The 16,404-nt window shown below is 33.6% G+C and overlaps 1 long non-coding RNA gene across 1 annotated transcript; it reads right to left on the reverse strand.

The window, feature by feature from the left end:
* Positions 1–9,263: 9,263 nt before the first annotated feature.
* Positions 9,264–9,660, reverse strand: LOC142241809 (uncharacterized). The gene is made up of 2 exons (XR_012723818.1): positions 9,512–9,660; positions 9,264–9,445 (listed from the first exon to the last, which is right to left on the reverse strand). It is a non-coding gene; the product is annotated as an uncharacterized LOC142241809 (long non-coding RNA).
* Positions 9,661–16,404: the final 6,744 nt, after the last annotated feature.

Raw genomic sequence — 16,404 nt, forward strand, 5'->3', positions numbered from 1 at the left:
TCCAGACTGGACATTTAAATGAAACTGAAGACCTTTGGACTTATATTCTGGTTAATGGTGACAAGAAGACGCCTTCTGCAAACCTTTCTAAAAGCTCTATACGTTTTGGGTGTTACACAAAAAGAATTCAAGAAATTAGAAATTGCTGAAAGTAAATTAAAATAAAGTAAATTAATTTTCCACATGAATTACTACACAGAAAAAAATTTTCAAGAAAAAATGTCCAATTAAAATTTTAATTGCGTTTTCAAAAATATTCAATTACAAATTTAATTGATTCAACAATTTTTTTAATTAAAACACAAATCAATCATAATGATTAATAGTATCAATTAATTTTTTAATTGGATAAATTAATTGTTGTTTTTGATCTCAGCTTAAAGCCATGCATTGACTAAACTACAAGTGTAGCCTAACCAACAGAGGAAAAGTATGCTTGTCAAATTTATTTGGGCAAAGCCCTATAGACTGCAAGATGGTTGGATGTACAGCTGTTTCGGAATTACCACATTCCTCATCAGCATCCTCTAAAAAAATTTTTTTTAGGCAGTAGCCGACTATTAAACCCTTTTTCGGACGGTTCAAGTGTATTTCACGTTGGGTTGAGTGAATTACCCGAATTTATTCTGATAATTGGTTGATAGTTTTGCTGCAAGTAGAGGATGCTGATGAGGAATGTGGTAATTCCGAAACAGCTGTACATCCAACCATCTTGCAGTCTATAGGGCTTTGCCCAAATAAATTTGACAAGCATACTTTTCCTCTGTTGGTTAAGCTACACTTGTAGTTTAGTCAATGCATGGCTTTAAGCTGAGATCAAAAACAACAATAACGATTGAAGAGAAGCCAACAATAACAAACAAAACGAATGAAGATAGAGGAAGCACGCTCAAAAACAAACCCAGCCAACTAAATACAAATCGATGATTTGAGTTTGGCAAAGGAAAAGAGATATGCTTGCAAATTTGTTTAGGCAGTAGCCGACTATTAAACCCTTTTTCGGACGGTTCAAGTGTATTTCACGTTGGGTTGAGTGAATTGCCCGAATTTATTCTGATAATTGGTTGATAGTTTTGCTGCAATTAGAGGATGCTGATGAGGAATGTGGTAATTCCGAAACAGCTGTACATCCAACCATCTTGCAGTCTATAAGGCTTTGCCCAAATAAATTTGACAAGCATACTTTTCCTCTGTTGGTTAAGCTACACTTGTAGTTTAGTCAATGCATGGCTTTATGCTGAGATCAAAAACACCAATAACGATTGAAGAGAAGCCAACAATAACAAACAAAACGAATGGATAAATTAATTTTTCATTCACTATGATGATTGATACTATCATTTCAAATTAATTGGTTCAATTAATTCCGTGATTGAATCCAAAAATTATTTTTTTGTGTGTATGTACACTAATGGTAAAAAGTAAGCAAATACAACAGCCAATGTCTGCTGTTACATTTTGTTATTTCGTTGTATATGGAATAATTTGTGTGCGATGTAGTTCATTCTTAACAAAACAATTGACTTTTTCTTCGGTGTAGTAATATTGAAATAAACTTCTAAAGTAAAAAAATAAAACATTTCTTCCGATGAAAAAAATTTTTTAATACTAACCACAAAAATTGGATTAAATTAATTTGTAATTTTTCACGTGAAATAAAATCAGGCTTTTGTATTTAGACCAGCATCTTCAGAAGGGAAAACAAAAAAACAGCGGTTACGAAGCTAAAAATAACAAAGGAAATTAAATATTTATCTTTGTATGTAAATAGAGACAGCAAATGTGAAATATTTTATTTAAAATATTTTAATTTCATTACAAAGGTTATTGCATAATCAAAAACTATTAATTGTTTTTAACTGTTTGAAGTTTTTTAAAGGTCATATGTGTACCATGTGTATGTTTTGAGCTCATTCAAAATATCCAACCTAAGCAAATGAATAAAACAACTTCAAGCTCAGTCAGAAAGTCCTATATGCAACAGAAACCACAATATATCAGGTTGGCTGATAAGTCCCCGGTCTGACACATAGATGGGGTCGCTAGTATTAAATGCATATTATTTTTATATAGTACCAACCTTCAAATGATTCGTGTCAAAATTTGACGTCTGTAAGTCAATTAGTTTGTGAGATAGAGCGTGTTTTGTGAAGCAACTTTTGTTATTGTGAAAAAATGGAAAAAAGGAATTTCGTGTTTTGATAAAATACTGTTTTCTGAAGGGAAAAAATACGGTGGAAGCAAAAACTTGGCTTGATAATGAGTTTCCGGACTCTGTCCCAGGGAAATCAACAATAATTGATTGGTATGCAAAATTCAAGCGTGGTGAAATGAGCACAGAGGACGGTGAACGCAGTGGACGTCCGAAAGAGGTGGTTACCGACGAAAACATCAAAAAAATCCACAAAATGATTTTGAATGACAGTAAAATGAAGTTGATCGAGATAGCAGAGGCCTTAAAGATATCAAAGGAACGTGTTGGTCATATCATTCATCAATATTTGGATATGCGGAAGCTCTGTGCAAAATGGGTGCACAGGGTACCCGAGTTTTTCCGTCGGTATGTGACAATGTGTGAAACATCACTACACTCCTGAGTCCAATCGACAGTCGGCTGAGTGGACAGCGCCCGGTGAACCGTCTCCGAAGCGTGGAAAGACTCAAAAGTCCGCTGGCAAAGTAATGGCCTCTGTTTTTTGGGATGCGCATGAAATAATTTTTATCGATTATCTTGAGAAGGGAAAAACCATCAACAGTGACTATTATATGGCGTTATTGGAGCGTTTGAAGGTCGAAATTGCGGCAAAACGGCCCCATATGAAGAAGAAAAATAGTGTTGTTCCACCAAGACAACGCACCGTGCCACAAGTCATTGAGAACGATGGCAAAAATTCATGAATTGGGCTTCGAATTGCTTCCCCACCCACCGTATTCTCCAGATCTGGCCCCCAGCGACTTTTTCTTGTTCTCAGACCTCAAAAGGATGCTCGCAGGGAAAAAATTTGGCTGCAATGAAGAGGTGATCGCCGAAACTGAGGCCTATTTTGAGGCAAACCCGAAGGAGTACTACTAAAATGGTATCAAAAACTTGGAAGGTCGTTATAATCGTTGTATCGCACTTGAAGGGAACTAAATATGTTGAATAATAAAAACGAATTTTGACAAAAAAAATTTGTTTTTCTTTGTTAGACCGGGGACTTATCAGCCAACCTGTTATTCCTTCAGTGAATAAAACTGGAAATATCAACTTCAGAGAAAGAGGAATCCAAATTACATTTCTACGAAAAACTGATGATTTGATGGAACACAAACTAAAGTTTTGACCCTAATAAAGTGAAATATTGGCCTTGGAAACTTTGTATTAAATAAATTGAATTTAAAATGAACACGTCCAAATAAGTATTTTTTATATCAAAAGATTGATGTTCATAAGATGAGAATTCGGTACCTCGACGCTCTTCATGCAGGGTCAGCTCATGAATCCTTGACATGGATCATGACTTCAGCAATGAGGGCATAAGTGGAAGCTGAAATAATTACTTGCACGCAGAGAAGAAACATGATTGTCACAATCATATTCGAAGAGCAAAATAATATGATAGGAGCTATTTTTGCGGCGACCATGTAACATTTTAACCTGCAACCATGTTGGCTCAGTGAACATGGTTCTAAGAAAAATGTAATTGTCCTCATCTAAAATGTTATTATATTGATAAAAAGAATTTTGTTTGAATGAAAAGACAATGGTCACGATTTAAAATGTTATGGTATTCATTAAAAATGTTTTTCTCCTAGTTAAAAGAACATAAAATGTTTTGATCTTTAAGAAAAAACTTTTTTCATCGTCGAAAAAAGGACGCCACTTGAGAAAAGAAAACACAAATTAACTTTATATGTTTGTTTTTATTTATTTATAAACAAATTCATTGTTTATTTGTATTTATAATGCCGTTCAAGCAAACATCATATATTTTTACACACCCTATTTTATTTCAGTTTCAACAATAAGTAATTATTCCATATTTACATCGTGCGCATCAAATGTACAAACGCAGACATCATGTAACTGCAAATAAAAATAAATGATACCATATAGCAAAATGCAGAACAAAAAAAACAGGTACATTTTTTCAATTACACTTTCCTTTTTTGTGTTCACTTCTGAATAAATAAATTAACACAAAACACAGTAAATCCGTATTCTTCGTCCATTCCAAGAAACAATCAACACACGACTGACGCGCAAAATGAAAATCGTGTGTACCTGCTCAATGTTTTTATAAAATTCTTTTCGCTGCAAACATGTTAAAAAATTAAATGCACGGATGAAAAAGACTGTTTTTCATATGTTTGGCTATAAACATTATATGTTTGGAACACAAATTTTTAAACACAATATTTTTGAGTGCAAGCATATAATGTTCATAAACTAGCATAACATGTTTGGGACATATATGTTAATATGTTAGAACATATTATGTTTGGGACATAAAATGTTTGTAAATATAATATGCTTGGATGCAAACATATATTAATTTAGATATAGCCTATAAACATATATGTGTTTAGTAGCTTGGAGCGCTATTTAACAGGGAGCGATATTGAATTAAGTTGGTGGTTGTTGCTTGTTATTACAAAATTAACATTTTATTTTCCCTTGGGCAATTGATCAGCTACTTCTTTGATCCTTACAAACTGTGTGGTCCGCTGTTCGAATCCCCGTCCGGCAAAAGGTAAAATTAAAATAAAAAAAATCATACAATTGAATAATTTCTTCTACAATGTTTGTATTACAGAAAAAGGTGCTAAGAACTAAAAAATCTCGTGGAAGTGAGAAAGATGTGGGGGAATATACAATTGGGCAGAAACAAAATTTTGAGCATTCAGGTCGAAAATCTTCAGTCGAAAATCTAAAAATGTTGTTAGCACCTATATTACCTGTTTATTTTCATAATTCATTATGATTGTAAATATATAAATAAATAAATAAAATTTTGAGCACAATATTGTTTGGGAGAATTTTTTTTAAGCATATAATATTTTTGGGTGCAAAATGCTTCCAAACATATTATATGTTCACATAATAACATATTGTTTTATGGAAGACAACATTATTGAATTTGGATGCAAAAATACAAAATGTTTGGAACTTAGACTACCCAAACATATATTGTTTAGACCAATATGCTTTCAAACATATTATATATTGGAAGAGATCAAACATATAAATGTTTGGGCAATACCCAAAAATGTATATGCTTGAAGCAAAATATGTTTGGGAGTATATGTTACAGAAGCGATTTTTTGTGAGCGTGTGGTCACGAAAAAAATGTAAATGGTATTTATGGCCCTGTAATGGTTCTAGACATGTCTATACTTAACCTATAAAAATACTTTTTTCCCTGTAAAAAAAGTAAAAAAATTGAATGGTCAGGTACATGATTCCCCCGACAATTTAATGGTCTCAAATTCTATCATTTAAATGATAGAACATGTTTGCGGTACTTGAGAACCATTCAAATGCTTATTGCCACCATACATTTTTCTCCGCTCGAAAACTATTTTTACAAAGACAAAATACATGGTTTTCGCGGCAATTACATGCTCTAGATAAGCATTAAATGGATGCGGCAACCAAGTCCAAACATGGTTTTTCTGTCACTATATAGTGACAGAAAAAGGGTAAATAATTTCCATGAAACAAAATAAAGTGGCTTTAGTGTTCGCTTTTATTAGTGTACTTTTTCATCAGATTTGGTTAGGTATAGTGCAAATGTTAAGGCAGTTTTCTAAGCAAAATTATATGTGCGGCATATCATTGGAATGGTACTTCGGAGGACTTTCTTTTATTGAAGAAATTAAGAAATACAATTTTTGAGACAAGAACATATGAAAACGTGTCTTTGAATCATTAAAAAAATGTGTAGTTTAACCCTATTCGTACCAAGTAGAGGTGTGCACGTGACACGAAATTGTCGTGACTCCCGAAAATTTTCGTGACTCACGCGTGGTACGTGAGTCACGCTGATGGTGACTGCGTGAGTGTGCGTGAGCGTGATTAACCAACCAAATGTCGTGCGTGAGCGTGAGTCACGGAAATAATATCTTCGTGAGTGTGCGTGAGTAACGAATTTCGGAAAAACACACTCACGAAAATAATCCAGCTTACGAACATAAAATATTTGCGAGTTAAATTTATTTATAATTTTAGTGACATCCTAAGTGTTAAGAGTTTTATAACGGTGTCGATTTGAATCATACTCATATTTTCAGTCAGGTTCTATAGGTAAATTACTCATAAAATTATTCGTGAGTCACGAGGTTTCTCGTGAGTCACGACATTTTTCGTGAGTCACGATATTTTTCGTGAGTCACAACATTTAAAAGATTTTCGTGCGTGAGTGTGCGTGAGTACAAATTTTCTTTTCGTGAGCGTGCGTGACCGTGAGTCCTACCAAAAAATATCGTGCGTGAGTGTGCGTGAATAAGATTTCTCCGTCGTGAGTGTGCGTGAGCGTGAGTAAAATATTACTCACGTGCACACCTCTAGTACCAAGCAGTGACTTTGGATCACTTTTGAAATTAAAAGTGGCATATTTGATAACAGTTAAGTCAGTATAGTAAGGTAGTTTTAGTATTACAAAAACAAAAATGTTAATCGCTATATTGAAACTTTGGTTATCAGTCAAAATTTTTAAAATTTCCCACTTATTGAACACATTGTTTATTTAAAATAGAGAAAATCTGGAAATGTTTCGATGTATGCTTCGAAATATGAGGAAATGTGTTACGGTTAGCAAGAATAATTGAAATAATTCTTACCATAAATTATGAGGACCTTTTATTTCGATACTTTTGTGTCATAAATTTAAAATTGGATATTTCAAAATTTTTGTTATAAGATAATTTTATTTTAAATTTTTATGTGTCACAATTGTCTATTAAACATTGGCATAGCTAGCAACATTTTCGTCAGGGGTAAAAGCTTAATGTATTTTTAAGATTCCTAAAAAAGAGAGAAAATAAATTCTTGTGTATGGCAAGAAACCAGAATATTTAATTCAAGGATATAGAATTATAGTATGAAGAAATACTGCATGGTATTTGGTAGGGTGAGATTACAAACCCATAAAACCCCTTTAGCTATCCCTATGCCATTAAATAAATACCGACAATCAATTGTAATCATCTGATATCTTGAAACTACCTTGGTCTATACTTTGTATCAATGCAATATGACTGTAAAAAATAATTATTTAAAATGATACGTAAAGCGTTTTGTTTTTTCTTATGTCTTTAAACATGAATTGTCTTTTTAATTTACCTTATAATAAATAAAATATTAAAAAGTTCTCAGAATTTCTCGTTTTTTTAATACCAGTGACTTAAAATCACTGTATGCTACTTAACGTTACATATGTATGTAGCTTGGTACGAATAGGGTTAAGGTGGATAACAAGTGATAATCCACCGCTGCTTCGATCGAAGCAGGAATTGTACCCTCGACCCCTTGTGTGCAAGGCGGGCATACTAACCATTGCACCTCGGTGTTTCCCTAATACCGGTCTTTGGGACTCAATTTTATTGGGGAAAAAGGAAACAAATTATGAAAGAATGCATCCAAAATACTGAACCCACTTGAAAGAAATGTAATATCCGTATCGGGCTGCCACCTAACCACGGCCTCGGTGGCACTAGAGGTACTGATGGGAGTCACCCCTCTGGATCTGCATATCAGAAGAACAGCGGAGATTATACTCATGAGGCTGAAGATCCTAACTCGCTCGGAAATGCGGTAAACAGACACATGGAACTTGTTGCTTCAGTTGGGCGAGATATTAGGACGGACTTTACGGCGACTCAGCATGCATATGAGGGACAGCTGAGACCGATTATACCAAGTATAGAGGAGTGGAGAGAGGGACGCATCCATTTTGGAGACCTGAACATATATACTGACTGGCTCGAAGATGGATGAAGGCACGGGCAGTGGTATCTACTGCGAAGAGCTGGGTATCAGCGATTCATACAAGATGGATGACGGATGCAGCATCTTTCAGGCAGAGGTGTTCGCCATTGTGAAGGCTGCAGAACTACTGTTGATGAGGTCGATATTCAGGAGCAATATCAGCTTCTTTATCGACAGCCAGGCAGCAATAAAGGCCTTAGGAAACCCGAACATAACGTCGAAGGTAGTCAGCCGCTGTCGTAGAGAGCTTAAAGTTCTCACTGAACAGCATAATATCACTCTGTGCTGGGTACCTGGACATTATGGAATAGGGGGAAATGAGGAGGCGGATGTGTTGGCTAAAGATGGCGCATGTGGGACGAACGACATCGTTCCAGATGTCTTCCCCCCGCTGTCCTTATATACTTACAGGATCAATAAAAGATATGAGGATTTATGGAAGGAACGCTGGGCTTCATCTGCGACCTGCGAGCAAACCAAGTTGATTTGGTACGACAAGAGCCGCAGGAACTCTGATTTCCTGATGGTGACCCGTAGAGATGATCTGAAAGCACTGATAGGCATCATAACAGGACACAATACCCTTGGAAAACACATGGTAAGGATTTGCTTAATGACTGATGATATTTGCAGATGGTGTCTGGAACCAGAGGCAACAGAAGACTCCTACCATTTTCTGTGCCAGTGTCCAGCATTATCCTTTAGAAGAAACAAGATATTGGTCTCTTTTTTCTTTCAGGATATAACGGACGTACGGAACTGCAACATGAAGGATATACTTGCCTTCATAAAGTCCTCGGTATGGAAAACTTTCTCTGGAACTCGCCGGCAAACTCAAATGATTGAGGAGGACGAAGAAGAACAACAATGAGGAAACACAATGATTCAACATGGTCTAAGTGGGAGACCAGCCCTTCAGTTACGGGCTGGTCTCATCCTCCATAACCTAACCCTAGATTCAAATCTAAGCTTTGACCACCATACACGCTCACAAAAAATCGCTTCTGTAACATATACTCCCAAACATATTTTGCTTCAAGCATATACATTTTTGGGTATTGCCCAAACATTTATATGTTTGATCTCTTCCAATATATAATATGTTTGAAAGCATATTAGTCTAAACAATATATGTTTGGGTAGTCTAAGTTCCAAACATTTTGTATTTTTGCATCCAAATTCAATAATGTTGTCTTCAAAAAAACAATATGTTATTATGTGAACATATAATATGTTTGGAAGCATTTTGCACCCAAAAATATTATATGCTTAAAAAAAATTCTCCCAAACAATATTGTGCTCAAAATTTTATTTATATATTTACAATCATAACGAATTATGAAAATAAACAGGTAATATAGGTGCTAACAACATAGGTTTTCGACCTGAATGCTCAAAATTTTGTTTCTGCCCAATTGTATATTCCCCCACATATTTCTCACTTCCACGAGATTTTTTAGTTCTTAGCACCTTTTTCTGTAATACAAACATTGTAGAAGAAATTATTCAATTGTATGATTTTTTATTTTATTTTATTTTTACCTTTTGCCGGACGGGGATTAGAACAGCGGACCACACAGTTTGTAAGGATCAAAGAAGTAGCTGATCAATTGCCCAAGGAAAAATAAAATGTTAATTTTGTAATAACAAGCAACAACCACCAACTTAATTCAATATCGCTCCCTGTTAAATAGCGCTCCAAGCTACTAAACACATATATGTTTATAGGCTATTTCTAAATTAATATATGTTTGCATCCAAGCATATTATATTTACAAACATTTTATGTCCCAAACATAATATGTTCTAACATATATGTCCCAAACATGTTATGCTTGTTTATGAACATTATATGCTTGCACTCAAAAATATTGTGTTTAAAAATTTGTGTTCCAAACATATAATGTTTATAGCCAAACATATGAAAAACAGCCTTTTTCATCCGTGTAACAATCGGGTATGATCTGGATATTCCTTCAAATAGATTTCACATTTAACTTTGATTCCCCCCAAAAATTTTTGGTTGTTCTTGATTTCTCGTGATTTTTTTTCCAAATTTGCCTGCCGAAAAATGAAAATCTGCAAATAATATACTTTGCAGAAGAAAAAGAAACTAGTTGTTTACTTTGGTGTCACAAACTTGCTTCAAATATAGGCTAAGACTTATATTGAGAATTTAGCATTTTGGGTTTAAAGTTGTTTTTTGGTATTAAGAAAACATTTTTTACTTTGAAGAATTCGTTATAATTTGGAGTTTTCAAGTGTCATTTGTTTGAACGTAAATAGCTTTCTTAAAATACCGCGAAAAGAGAATGAAAAGTTTTAGGAAAAAATGCAAAGTGCCTGCTTGTTTGCGTGTTTGTTTTTATATGAAATATAAGCATAATCGTATTCACACAAAAGTCGTTGCTAATTAACTAGCAATAACATAATTACAAAAGTTTCAATGCGCTTTCTCAAAATCTCGCAATCGGGTTTGTTCTGGATTTCCCTTCAAATAGATTTCACCTTCCACTTTGATTTCCCCCAAAAATTTATAATTTAAAGAATTGTCTATGCTCTTATTGTATTTGGTGTTTCATCAAAAGTAGAGGTGTGCGCGTGACTGAAATTTCACTCACACTCACGCACATTCACGAAACAAAATGTTTATTCACGCACGCTCACGCACGATACCTGTTGTAGCCAATCCCACTCACGCACATTCACGAAATGAAAACCAGTACTCACGCACACTCACGCACGAACTACTTTAAAGACTCACGTTCACGCACGATTCACGACAATTCTCGTGATTCACGACAAACTCACGAACCTCACGACATTTTCCAAACGGAAATCACAGACGGGAATATTTTTCACGGATATGATTATGCTTAAGTTTTAAATGAAAACAAACACATTTTTGAACCAGATAAGTCAAATTAAAACAATATTTTTGATCACAAAACTGCTATAAACGATTGGGTAACTTAACTTCTGCAAAGCGTCGCACGCAGGAGTCAGTCATTTATAATAAACTGCGTTAACCCAGCAAAAACTCTCATTACCCGGTAATCTTGTAGGTAATCCTATTTAAAAATTAATAACCACTTATTAATTGGCATCGCTTCGGATTACATTTATGTACGCATGTCCTAGGAGGAAAGTACTTCTCCCCAGGCACACTTTCGGCCATGAAATAAGTAGTGCTTTTAAAGCATATAATCACCTAATACGTAATCACTTATTCGTAGATACACCAAAGCTTGCAAAGTAACCACTTATTGTCTCAGGCAACCAAATGTCGAAAATATTGATTGCTATCGCCGATTACAATGGATCAAAATATGGCGAGTAATGCTGTAATAGGATCACTACTTGAATAGAAACGAATATTGTATAAATAAACAAAAAATCTAATAAATCATCTAAATAAGATTACACGCAAATTAATTTCACACTTACACGCTCACAAAAAATCGCTTCTGTAACATATACTCCCAAACATATTTTGCTTCAAGCATATATATTTTTGGGTATTACCCAAACATTTATATGTTTGATCTCTTCCAATATATAATATGTTTGAAAGCATATTGGTCTAAACAATTTATGTTTGGGTAGTCTAAGTTCCAAACATTTTGTATTTTTGCATCCAAATTCAATAATGTTGTCTTGTAAACAACAATATGTTATTATGTGAACATATAATAGGTTTGGAAGCATTTTGCACCCAAAAATATTATATGCTTAAAAAAAATTCTCCCAAACAATATTGTGCTCAAAATTTTATTTATTTATATATTTACAATCATAATGAATTATGAAAATAAACAGGTAATATAGGTGCTAACAACATAGGTTTTCGACCCGAATGCTCAACATTTTGTTTCTGCCTAATTGTATATTCCCCCACATCTTTCTCACTTCCACGAGATTTTTAGTTCTTAGCACCTTTTTCTGTAATACAAACATTGTAGAAGAAATTATTCAATTGTATGATTTTTTTTATTTTAATTTTACCTTTTGCCGGACGGGGATTCGAACAGCGGACCACACAGTTTGTAAGGATCAAAGAAGTAGCTGATCAATTGCCCAAGGAAAAATAAAATGTTAATTTTGTAATAACAAGCAACAACCACCAACTTAATTCAATATCGCTCCCTGTTAAATAGCGCTCCAAGCCACTAAACACATATATGTTTATAGGCTATTTCTAAATTAATATATGTTTGCATCCAAGCATATTATATTTACAAACATTTTATGTCCCAAACATAATATGTTCTAACATATTAACATATATGTCCCAAACATGTTATGCTAGTTTATGAACATTATATGCTTGCACTCAAAAATATTGTGTTTAAAAATTTGTGTTCCAAACATATAATGTTTATAGCCAAACATATGAAAAACAGTCTTTTTCATCCGTGTAAAGGTGAGTATTAAGTTCGAGTTTAGCCGCTAAAATCGCTAATGTGAAAACTAAATCAGTAAGAAAAATGCATGAAATTATACATATTTGTTGCAAATTTTATTATAACTTGATGGGGAAAAGCCCAAAGAAAATTTTCACAAAGTTTGTATTCCTTAAAATGGATTATTAAAGAAAAAGTAATCGTGAAAAAATGACGTTTTTAGCGGCTAAACTCGAACTTAATACCCACCTTAAAGGTGAGTATTAAGTTCGAGTTTAGCCGCTTAAATCGCCATTTTTTCACGATTACTTTTCTTTAATAATACTTTTTAAGGAATGCAAACTTTGTGAAAACTTGCTTTGGGTTATTCCCTATCAAGTTATAATAAAATCTGCAACAAATATGTATAATTTTATGCCTTTTTTACTGATTTAGTTTTCACTTTAGTGAAAAAACTCGAACCACCTTAAAATAGAAATAAATGTAGGTTGTTTAAAGGAGTTGGATTCGTGAAATACGTTTTAATATATCCAATAGCCAATTCACATTAGGTTCAAAATCTACTAAAAGTGGTTTTTAAGCGCCTTTTTTATAAGGCTAATGGCATTTGAAATCTAGTCTGATGAAATCTAGTCTGATGAAATCTAATCTGATAAAAATTTCTTAACGGAAAAATCATCAACATTAACGTTACATTACATATTATTTTTGATTTTTTTAGTAAATGCTCAATTATGTGAATAATTATACCTAATGATACCATCATTTATTTTATTTTATTAAGTCAATAACAGCCAACTGCCTAAAAATTTGAGAATAACAATTCGAAAATTACCGAGAAGTATTTATTTTTGTCATTACAAGTTAGTCATTATTATTCACCGCAATGTAATGCAACGTGTTATGACAGCTTTACTCCTGGTAATGCCAATTGTAAAGAGATGTGGTTACCTAGTTTTTGCTGGGAAGATTTGTCGCCGTTGAGAAAAGGATGTATGCTTCACACAATTATTTGTTCATAGAAGCACAAAATACAAAATAATCCGCAATTTTGGATTTTTCAGACGATGAAAATTCATAAATTACACTTGCAATAGATTTTAGTGCGAATATCAATATTTTTTCTAAAGGCATTAAATGTTTTGCGTGCGGTCGTAGTTCCTCGAATTCGGAGCTTGGATCTGAACTCTTAAATAGTAAACAAAAAATAATTGGCCAAAAATTTAAGAACGATTTCATGATTTTTATACCCTTCACCACTACTGTGGTACAGGGTATAAGTTTGTGCATTTGTATGTAACGCCAAGGAGTAATCATAGACCAACCTTTTAGTATACGGATCGGCTTAGAATTAAATTCTGAGTCGATTTAGCGATGTCCGTCTGTCCGTCTGTCTGTCTGTTGATGTATTTTTGTGTGCAAAATACAGCTCGCAGTTTTAGTCCGATTGTCCTAAAATTTGGTATAGGGCCCTGTTTTGGCTCAAAGACGATCCCTATTGATTTTGGAAAAAAATCGGTTCAGATTTAGATATAGCTGTCATATATATTTTTCACCGATCTGGTAATAATTGGCGTATATATCAACCGATCTTCCTCAAATTCCGTACATCCGAATATTTTATGAGTCTCGAAAAACTTGCAAAATTTCAGCTAAATCGGTTCAGATTTAGATATAGCTCCCATATATAGTTTTCGCCCGATTTACACTCAATTGCCCACAGAGGCCAATTTTTTGCTCCGATTTAGTTGAAATTTTGCATAGGGAGTAGAATTAGCATTGTAACTATGCGTGCCAAATTTGGTTGAAATCGGTTCAGATTTGGATATATCTCCCATATATAGCTTTCGCCGGATTTACACTCATATGACCACAGAGGCCAATTTTTAACTCCGATTTAGTTGAAATTTTGCATAGGGAGTAGAATTAGCATTGTAGCTATGCGTGCCAAATTTAGTTGACATCGGTTCAGATTTAGATATAGCTCCCATATATATGTTTTTCTGATTTCGACAAAAATGGTCAGAATACCATTTTCCTTGTTAAATCGCCACTGCTTAGTCGAAAAGTTGTAAAAATGACTAATTTTCCTAAACTTCTAATACATATATATCGAGCGATAAATCATAAATAAACTTTTGCGAAGTTTCCTTAAAATCGCTTCAGATTTAAATGTTTCCCATATTTTTTTACTAACATTGTGTTCCACCCTAGTGCATTAGCCGACATAAATTTTGAGTCTATAGATTTTGTAGAAGTCTATCAGATTCTGTCCAGATCGACTGATATTTAAATGTATGTATTTGGGACAAACCTTTATATATAGCCCCCAACACGTTTGACGAATGTGATATGGTATCGAAAATTTAGATCTACTAAGTGGTGCAGGGTATAATATAGTCGGTCCCGCCCGACTTTAGACTTTCCTTACTTGTTTATAAATATTTTACAATTCAGTAGTTTTTCTTTAGATTGCAGCACATGAGTTTCTTCGCATTTCCTTAACAATTTGCCACAAACTTAGAAATAAAATAATTGTAACACATATATATATGTTTACATTTTCCTCTGCCAATCATATCATTTGCAGACTTTCATTTTTCGGTAAGCGATTTCGAAAAATCTTGTTTCATGGGAAACCAAGAACAACAAAAAATTTTTGGCGGAAATCAAAGTGAAAGGTGAAATCTATTTGAAGGGAAATCCAGAACATATCCGAACAAGTGAAAATGAAATCTTGGTCAATTTGTTTTTTTAATCTTGTTTTCAGAGTTCTTGCATACTATTTTATCAAATACAGAAAACATATGGAAGATTGAAAATGAAGGATTTACTTCGGTTTTAAATCCTCTTTTTGCAATAAAAAATCCGTGAAAAGTTTTCCCGTCTGTGGGGGAAAAGTAGCTTACAGAACATCTCCGAATGGAACAATTCCCTACAAGTCTTTCATGTGAAACCCAGAACATACCCGAATAATGTTGCGAACAGAGTATGTCTTAGTTTGAAGAGACTGCATTCCTCGAGTTCTTATACGCCGAAGCATGTGAGGCTTCGATTAATGGCACAATTTAATTACGGATTAGAAGTTCGGTATACGGAATTGTGACCATGCCCCCAGTTTGAGAGTTTTCCACTTTAAGAATGTTCCATTTTGAGAGGTTTCCCTACAATTGCAATATTTCGCAATTCTATAATCTACAATCAGGGGTAAAGGCAAATATTTTTTTTATAAAAAAAAATACTGCTTTCAAATCTCAATTTAGTATCCAAACTTTTAGTTAAATAAAACACATTTGCGGGAATAGTATATGCCATAGTGAAAGTACATAACACGACGAACATCTTCAGATAACTTTTTAATACTTAAACCCATCTCACCATGTGAAGCCCTAATAAAAAAATGGAAAAAATAATAGAATTTCCCAAGTCTTTTTATTAAATATATATTTATATTTATACGTGAAACTGTAAATTAAAATTAATTTAATTCTATCATTTAATTCACCATTGTGGCAGAAGGGGGGATAAATGAACAAAATAAAGGGCTTCTTCTTGGGTAGTGGGGGCGGGCAGGGGCTGAGAGACAGACTGCTGGCTGGTTTAAGTCAAAGGTATACAACATATATCATTATTTATATTCTTTTTGGCTTCAAATCAATTTGCAAGTGCTGCGTTTTGTGGTGATTACTTAAAATTTCTTTACGGATCTTTCATATTTATTTTCTTGTAAATTAAACTGAATAAATGGATTTTATATTCATTATTATTATTAATAAGTAAATCTTATTTTCTTTCACATCATCATGATTTATTATATGTATGTGTGTGTGTGTATGTGACTGAGTGTAATTTGAATTTTATTTTTCTGAAAAGGGTAGGGGAGGATGGATAGAAAGGAGTATGTGTATCAAGTAATGTATTTTTGTAGTTGGTAGTGTTGTTGGTATTTGTTGTATTATTTTATATATAGTTTTCTTTTTATTTTACTTTAATTGTTGTATTTCTTTTTTTCTTTTTGTTTTAAAGAGCATT

The sequence above is a fragment of the Haematobia irritans genome, chromosome 1 (assembly GCF_050003625.1).
Source record: "Haematobia irritans isolate KBUSLIRL chromosome 1, ASM5000362v1, whole genome shotgun sequence".
In the NCBI taxonomy this organism is placed as follows: Eukaryota; Metazoa; Arthropoda; class Insecta; order Diptera; family Muscidae; genus Haematobia; species Haematobia irritans.